Genomic DNA, 9,626 nt, shown 5'->3' with positions numbered 1-9,626 from the left:
GAAGGCAATTTAAAGGGACACTGACAGGGCATTTTGCTCTCGAAGGTCTTTATTTGTACATGATATATAAGAGCCCAACTACCCAGAACAGAATTTGCGGCTCAAAATTCGTTTTCTTGCTGTCCGAAGACTGCTGATCGAGAACTGGCTGGTTTGAGTCGTGCTCAATCTTTTCTTCATGGTCACGGGCCATTTTCTATGGTTTAGGCACAACCACCAAGTACACATAATAAAAAAAGCTGTAGGTCCTCGAAGGCGCACACTGAATATTAAAAATATAAAAATAAATGTGACATCCATTTTTTGTGTCTTCTAAAAAGCTGCAAATATGTTGAGTGCACAATTATGTAATTTTTGCCAACTCTCTCCTCCTCTGTTTCTTCTTCCTCCCCAGTCCAGTTTTGATTCCGGTTTCGAGCAGTACGTTTTTTTCCTTTATAAAATATATAAGTGACGCTGCAGCAAAAAAATTGATTGGGTAGTCTTCTCACACCATGTTAAATTGCCTAGAAAAAAATTAAAAAAAATTTTTCCGAGGAGTGTCAATGTTTTTTAAATGTCTTTCGTCAAATACAGAACTGCTTCAGTTTATCTTTTACCAAAACAACAGCAACGACAAAGTCACAAGGACAAGTGTTTGCCACACAATAGGGCAATCAATGCAAGAAGTGTCCTTCTGAAACAATCATGAGTCTCGGTCGTCCTGGTGTCCTGGTAGTTGCTGCTGGTTTGGTTGCTGTGGACGCAGCCAACACAAATGGGTGAACTAGGCTTCAGCCGCACTATTTATTATTAAGAAGATATAGCAGTAGAATTTCATCTCCGATTGGAACTTTTCCGGAATCCAGATGGCACTGGAGAGGACGCCTTTCCACTCACCTGCCTACACGATATAGTGCTATTTCCAAACAAAAATAGAGAAAAAACTTGTCTTTTTGTTCTGGTTATCAGCGGACGGCTTGACCCTGAAAGCCCCCCACTTAACCCACCCATCCCGTCACCCCGCCCTGCAAGCTGCGAGAATGGCTTTTTTTAAAAATTCTGTAGTAGTTCAAAAAGAGGATAGCAGTGAGGGTTGTGGGCCTCCAAGCCCATCGCGAAGGAAGCTCTTTGTCCCATTCTTACTGGATTAGGAAGAACAAAAACGCGGTTAGAGAACGCCTCATTTCGCTGCCCGGTTTTACTTCGGAAAAATATCTTCCTCCGTTTTTCGGGTATTTCATGTTCCGAGATTTTTCGCACCGAGATTTTTCGCACAATATGATTTTCAAATTGCATGTAGATTGTTGATATCGTCAGTACAAAAGCAAAATATGCCATACATTTCTTTCTTGCTGTTGTGTCATAAACTAAAATGTTGCGAAATGATCTGCCACAAATCGGAATGGCGTTGCGTCCTAGATAGCGGCCTTTCAGAGCCTGCTTTTCATTCCAGCAAAGCAGTGCTTAGAAAAATAAAGCTAGTCACTCTAAAAAGTATCTGATCTCGTGAGAAAAAAAGAAACAAAATTAATTATTTCGTGACGCAATCAACAGCCTTTAGAGTCCCAGCATTCCTTTTTTTTCCAGAGCACCAGATGTCGTTTTATTTCAACGGTCACCCTGATTTCTAAATAGGTGTGCAATTTCTAAATTGCACGGAAGCAGAACTATATGTTGTACTTCCGAAATGCCAAAAAATCAATTACCACAGGTTTACATAGTGTTGCGTCTTATATGCTTACTGATTAGAGCCTAGTTCTATTGTAAGAAAGCTATGTTTTAAAGAAAAAAAAAAAGATTTTGACTAACTTTTATAATCACATGTTCTGATTAATTACTTCACAAAACTGAATTGCCACTAAGGCCCCAGCATCTTTTACCGAGCACCGCATTTGTTGTTTTGTTTTGTTTGCCCAAACGAGACACCGCCCCCGCAAATCACTCAAATAAGTAAACGCTGTAGCACCAAGTAACCGCGTCAAGGGGCGCCGGGCGCTTTTTGGCTCATGTGATTGTCTTTTTGACAAAATTATACGTAAAAACTTTTTTTTTTTCGAAGTGAGCCAGTTCTATGTCAAGCAAAACTGAGATGAAGTGAAATGTTTGAGTATCAGTAAAGCTATGAGCCATGTACTGTGGTCACCTCTGCAGTGTTTTTTCTTGCATAATATGACCAATTTCAGTTTAAAAACATGAGATTGATGCACCGACAGATATAGTCTGAATTTCAGGAAAAATTAGCTGAGTTTCGGTTTTTGGCTTGTTTCGGGCCGGCTCTCTCTTTGCGCTGGGGATAACGCTAATTGAACTTGAGGAAGAAGACGAGGAAGGACGGTTTTCCTTCCCTTCTCGTTTTCTTGCATCTTATACCAAACCGCTCGTTCCGTCCTTGCGGATAACGCTACTCTCGAGTTAATTAGAGGGGTTCACTGTCTTGTGGCTCGGGTAGGTGTCGTTGTATTGCATTCCGAGGAGTCTGGACCTCCTTTGTGTTTTGCCGGTTTGCCTTTAGGGAGAAAAAAAAAAGGGGGTGGAGGGGGCTCCAAATCTGCGCCTGAGTTATCCTCGAGCAAAGCAGTAATGAAAAAAATAACCCCAAAGTAAAAAAAGAAGAAAAAAAGGGGGAAACATGTAGGGTTTCAGGACATTTAATCGAACGCCGTTTCATCGAAAAAATGGTCGTCCCGTACCGAAACTTTCAATTGCAATAATTGGCCGGTATTTTCAAACAAAAAATCCTAATAGCAAAAAAAAAAAAAAAAAAAAGTTGCTAACAAAAAAAAAAAAAAAAATATTGAGGCTGGAGAAGGGGGGAGGTGGTGCAAAGCCCAAATCCATCCGCTTGGTTACAACTCCAGGCGTGTCCTCCGTCGTGCCATCTAAGCGTCTGTCGTACGAGAGGACAATGAGAAATGACTTCATAGTTTGCAAGATTCAATGATGTCAAAGAAAGTATAAATTTTTAAATTTTATTGGCAGAAACTTCTGATACATTGAATGAAACGGCGTTCGGTGAAATGTCCGGTCCCAGTTGCGGTTGATCTTCTAGTGCGCAACAGAACCTCAGATGCCTCGCTTGGGGAGAATATGATGACTGAAAACCGGCGCCGTGCAATTTTTTTTTGCGGTTCCGATATAAAACAAAAAGTGCAGGTCGATGCCGAAGTCACGAATCTTGGAAAAAAGCTAATAGAAGAAAATCTTACCGCACAACCGACTGACGAGGAGAAAAGCTCACCGGCCTCTTGATGAATGCGGTGGAAACTCACCTACGATTTTTGTTTTCGGAAATGGCATTCTTTTGGTATATAGATAATACCAACAATCTTTTCCATATTTTTTTTTTTTTTTGTAGTAACTTTTGATTTCTGGTGCGGATGGGTCCTGACACAATTTCAGGGCTCTCTGTGGTCGTTGGGTGCAATGACGAGGTCACTTCATTATAGAACTCAACGTTGAGGCAATGTCTTCATAGAAAAAATGTGTCTATCACTTTGTTAATTTTTTACATCCTGCATAACTGTGGACTTCTGCCTCTTCATTTCTATTGGTGTCTCTAATATACAAATTTATATATATCTCCGTTTGCGTTCCCCACAGGGCCCCCGCAGTAGAGCCGCAGATACTAAATTTAAAAGCTTGATCGTATAATTCTTGCATGGATTTATCTCAGCATTTTTGCAGTGAGCTTTTCTTCCGTGAACTTCTTGGTGTTGCGCTGTTCTCCGGCAGAGAAAAGCTCACAGAAATCCGGCGGATGCGGAGAAGAGCTCACCAGACTTTTGATACATGCAAAGAAAAGCTCACCTTTACAAACCGATCTAACATTATTTCTTCGTAGCTCTCGATATTTTATCGAGCTCTGTTCTATCAAAGATATTTATTTCAACGCCATTTATTTGAACCCAATTTCATCGAAGCCGTTCAATAAAACACCGTTTTATTGAACATCATGGTTTCTGGCCAGATCGTTTCTCGTTTTTGTAAATAGTGTTTTTTCTTTGCATCCAAAGGATAAATATATTGTCACGAATGACAACTGATGAGGCAATGAATAATTTTAGAAACTAAGCGTTTAATCAGGTGAACAAAATAGAAGGTTAGCATCGCAGGCGTCGATGTCGGCGAAACAGCAAGATCGAGACTGACTGCGGCTCGCCACGCGGAGCCCCTTATGTACACTCATGGGCTTCTGGAACAATCGGCGTAAAAGGTTCGGCGGTGGAACCAGCTAACCTCGAATAAGCAACAGGGTTCTAGAATTTAATAAAGCTTGGACTTGGGTTTGGGCTAGTTGGTTGTACCTGGCAACTTAGCAGCGCATTGTGCGAGATGCAGCTGCGAACCGCTATTTGGAAATACATCAGTCATGGACAGATTGAAAAATAGAAACAAGCGAGATATCATAGAAGCCTTCCACATGGCATCAGGGAAGCACGTCACAACGAAAAGGAAATTGAACTGCTGAGACACTACATAGCATAACGAGGCGGACACCAGCACCAGCTTCAAGGTCCCCTCTCACTCCACAAAAGCCGAACGTTTATCAGAAAAGGGAAAAACACCACAAAAATCGAAAGTCCACACATCTTCATGAAGACATTTATCATTATTACATAGCGTTCGCTCCTTTCCAAACTCGCGCATTGGGAAACTCATGCATTGAAAAGGAGAAAAAAGAAAAGAATAAACAGTTGTTAGTCTGCGCCCATTCGTGTTCGTTGTGTTTCTCCTCTCAATGTAAACTCATCCTTTTCCTTTCAATTTTTAGTCACGCGTTTGTTCCGTAGAACTTCGCAGTGCAGCATGTCTATGATTCTAGAATTTACCAGAACACGACATTACAGAAACAATAAAAAAGTGTATTCGTGGCCAGGCATCGAACCTCGGCCATCTGCGTGGAAGGCAAGCACGGTAACCGTTAAGGGCGCGCTGCCTAGTTGGCCAGCTGTGCACGCGGCAATACTATGTTCCATTTTTCTTTTGCTTCGTAGTAAACAATGACCTCTTTCGGTGATGTGGCCAAAGACGGACTTGATACTTTTTGGGAGGTCAGGAGTCGTCGGGTGCCGAGATGGAGGTCACATTGTTGCTGTTCGTAGTACTCAACTTTAAGGCAATGTCCTGTTTCCATGTAAATGATAACAGAAAAAAAAAAAAAAATGAGTTCCTCACTTTTTTTTATTGTTCGCATTCTGCAAAACTGTGGATTCGTCTGCCTCTTCCCCATTTTTCTTAGAAAGTAAGCTATTCTTCTGGGACTGAACAAGAACACTTGGTTTTACAACTATACGAACACGCAAAAAGTGCAGCATGAGCGGTGAGCAAAGTGTGGACGTGAGTTTTAAATATAAACACCGCAGTGCGAACAATACCGAGAATATTAAATTTTAATTGTTGAATAAATTATTTCGTAAATGAGCTTTTCTCCGCATTTGTCAGTTTTGCGGTGAGCATTTCACCGGCGAGCTTTTCTCCAGTGAAATTTTCTTCTCCGCCCGACAGTAGCAGCCGACCAAGGGCTCATCGCAGCCAAGACGTGCAGTCGACAAACACCATAATAAAAGGCGTTCGGGTTCTTGTCTAATACATTCGCCTCTATTTCATAAAATACTGAATAAAGAATGTGTTGGTTCGGGTCAAACAGAGAATCTTCAGCGCGAGACTTTCACAACTTCCAAATAGAAACGTGTGACGCCCACTACCAAAAACCTTGTTTTGTTTTTAGCTTCACTGAAGAAATTTTTGCAATGTTTGTTTTATTACGGTAGAAATCAGCCTCCACAAGTTGATATGCAAAGCGAATGTCGAAATTAAAACAAAATCGACAAACTCACGTATGTTTCTTCCGCATATAAAATATGTAAACATTTTAAATGCATCTCTGCAGAATATTTGAAATCGCCAAATCAAATCACCTTTCCTACTTCAAACAGCAAGAAGTGGTAAGACATTATCGCCCTTTTGACGCTTTGGTAGCTCTTGTCTGCCTGCATTTGGTAACTTCAGGATTCACGCAAGGGCCCCTTAAAGCATGAAATCTTTCACCCCCATTTTCGTGACCCAAAACGCCAACTAGGACGTAACATCCTCCCAATGACGCACTCTGGCGATTGAAAACTAATGACTCACACCCACCCGCAAAATATCTTTGCCGCTGAACAAGAAAGGAAAAAACAAGAAACCTTTCACTCGCATTTGTGTGACCCCAAAACACCAACAAACACCGGAACATCCTCCCAAGGACGCGCTCGGGCGATGGACAACTTACTGCTCACTATCGCGATAACCCGCAAAATATCTTCGCTCGCAAAAAAAAAAGTTTTGAGAGGCACTTTTTCTTAAAATCTTGACCGTCAGCCCGAGAACTTGAAGATGTAAGTACTAGTCCAGGGCGCAAAAACACATTGCGCAATTTCAAGAGGTAGTATTAGCGACACGCTCATACCGTAAAATACCGGGCAAGCGCCCACTCAAACTTTGGAGATAATCGCAAAAAATTGGGGGATGGGCGCTTGTCCGGTCATCAATTTTACATATAAATGTACTGTGTGTATTTTCTCAGATCTCACAAATTTGGTAATGGGCGGCGCTTAATATGGAATGGGCGGATGCACGGTATTCTACGGTAGATGGCGCCAGCTGACAGCTGGATTTCTGGCATTTTGATGGGCCACAAACTTAGTTAAATTTTACCACAATGAGAATCTCTGGCAAAAATATCTTGTAAGAGATATATTCATAAAGTCTTGGTCTTCAATATTGTGGCACCTGAATTTGTATTTAGGCCCTGGTTTATTTTTAAATGTTCATGAAGGACAGAACGAAAATAGGGCCTTTACGAGCAAGTTTAAGTTCCCGTAAAACAATTTTAACGTTTAGATCGGGAAATGTAGTGCCACAGTATTACTCCATTTTTTATGATATTTCTAATAAAACCATTCCCAATTTAATCCGTTTGGTGGTTGCTGAGAAAAAAAGTTGCCATTGGAATTGCATATGGGAGCTGCGATATCCTCTTACGTATGTATTGCAGAGAAATGGGTACCATTATGGTCGGGCTAATATTTGTTTAATAATTTGTTTGTTTTTCCTGGGAACCAGAGGTTTCTGCTTTGCTATAGTATTTATTTCACACATGACTCGGCTTCATAAATGAAAATTTATATCGATAAAATAAAGTTTCTGTTTATTAGTCTGCATTTCTTGCAGATATCACTCCAGTGCTAAAGGCTGTGTGGAAAAACGGTGTGAAGAAGCATGACAGCGAGTGAAAGTTTGGCAGCATCAACATACAGATGATTGTTTGGTTCTTTGAATTTTTTGATGCAGCATATTTTTGAAAAATGAGTGCTGTACATGCTTCCACATTTTAGCGACTTTGTAGCTTTCGCAAAGGGTCCTTTTGGAAACGTCAGATTGGCACCTGACGTTTTGCCAGGAGACTGCTTTTTTTGGAGGTTCGTCATTGTAAAGGAATGAATGTCTTTCATTCATTTCAAAATGAATTATGTTAATGACTTCTTTTTATTTGAGGCCTAGGCCCAACCTCAAGATCAGTTTTATATCTCTGAACAGTGACCTTCATCATAAAAACAGTGGAGCTTACCCTCTCTTTAAACTCACTCTGTGCATAGGGTAAAGTTTTGTCAATGCCAAAAGAGTACCCTTCGAGACCCTTCCTAGGCCAAATACCTCAGTAACTGACTACACTGTTTTCTAAGTCACAAAAATAAGCCTTTGTCATTTATTAATTTATTTACAGAAGTACCTGCTGCGCCGTTAGGCATTATGCAGGGGGGAACAAAAGAAAAACACATTCAAAAGACATTCTCAGTAATGCAATCAACAAACATTAAGTACTACATTTTCACTTGAGCACGCTTCTCTGCATCCTGTCATAAAAGATGTCATTATTGATAACATATATCGGTTCTACTGGAAGGGCCCTCCACTCCCGAGCAGTTTGAACAAAAAGAAGAAAAACAAAAAGAATAAGGGTTACTATTTGAGAATCTTGACTCAGATAATTGCACGCTGAAATTTCGGTAGCCTTTCCCCCACTGCATCTTGGTGCATCTTTGCAGAAGATCACTGCTGTATAAAAATTGTACTGTAAATAGTGTAATCATCATCATCATCATTATCATCACAATGACTTGCTGGATGGTGCCACTTTCCTGGTGCTTATCTATTATTAATTTGGTGCTCCCTTGTGTCTCGTGCTTTGTCTGGCTCCTACTTCATCACTAGATGTATGTTATGACCTTTTATTTATTTCATTTTGCAAGTGAATACAGTGAGGCAAAGCTTGTGAAACCAAGCAGGAAGAGCCTCAGGTGTAGTGGGGCTATCCAGCGACTAAACAAGAAATTAACTTTTTCCTTATGGCAGGAAAAAGGTTGTCGTGGGGTGGTCTCGGTAAAAAAAATTGTTTAGCCACGAATTGCACAACTAAATGTGACAAAGCATACCGAAATGTAGTTAAAGGAATTCTCTTTTCAAAAATGTAAATGTCAAACCAAACATTTATTTATAGCACAAGAAAAAAAAAAAGTAATTTAAAATTTTGTGTAACCAACATGGAAGTTTTTATTTAAACTCAATGTGCCTTGCAGAGTATTAAAAGTAAAAAAATTAAGAATATTTATATGTTTCATACTTCATGCTCTTCAAGGTACAAATCTTGCAACTTTGAAAAGTCTCTATGCAAAACTTCTTGTTCTGTAGACGAAAAAAAAGTTAGACTTTGTCATGCCGGGGTCGGGACCGCGCCGCCTTTCCAAAGAAAACTCCTCTTGTTTTGTTGCTGATGGCATAAATCGAATCTATATTAGGTTGTCACCCTGCAGATGAAAAATAATGCATTCGGAACACTTCCAGTATGTCCACAGAAGTTCACGGAGGCAATGCAGTAAGTACTCTTAACAGGTAAAACGAAACATACCGCTCCTGCGGATAATCCCAGCTAAATCGACCCACTGCCACGATCGAAACTCAAATCCATTGAATGAACGTCATCATCTGACTCACTGCTGCCACTTTCATCCACAAACTTCATTGCGTGTGCACCAGAACTGCGAGTCGGATGATGTTTTTTTGAGGAGCTTCAGCGTGTGACGAGGAAGTCATGACTGATTCAATCGCGAAAAATTGACCCCCATGTGGAAAAGCAAAAACTGAAACTCAAGGTAGAGCTCCTTCATAACGTCATTGATGGCGTCGCATGTCCAAGAACGGCGCTGAACACGTTTAATTGTGGGTTTGAAATCTGTCGACCGAACTGATAGACTTAAATAGGTGCGTTAAGGAAAGGGTTGAACTATTTACAGTTACGGTAATCGGGATGCACTTTGTCTCTATATGTATGTCGTAGCCTTTTGTTTGGAGAAATACACGAGAAAAAATACACTGAAGCAAAGCTCGAGATACCAAGCACGAGAAGCTGGGAGTATTGTACTGCCACCTTACGACTGAACAAGAAATTATACTATTGCAGCAGTCAGGATGCACTTTGTCTCTAGACGTACGTCACAACCTTTTATTCGGCGAGATACCCGAGCCACTAGATGAAGACAAAGCACGAGAAAGAACAGGTATACGTGTGCCATCTTGCGACAAAACGAGACACTAAACTGTTTACA

This window comes from Ixodes scapularis, unplaced genomic scaffold (genome assembly GCF_016920785.2).
Source record: "Ixodes scapularis isolate PalLabHiFi unplaced genomic scaffold, ASM1692078v2 PGA_scaffold10__122_contigs__length_95168666, whole genome shotgun sequence".
Classification (NCBI taxonomy): Eukaryota; Metazoa; Arthropoda; class Arachnida; order Ixodida; family Ixodidae; genus Ixodes; species Ixodes scapularis.
The sequence above is the reverse complement of the archived record's forward strand: the minus strand, read 5'-3'. Positions refer to the sequence as shown.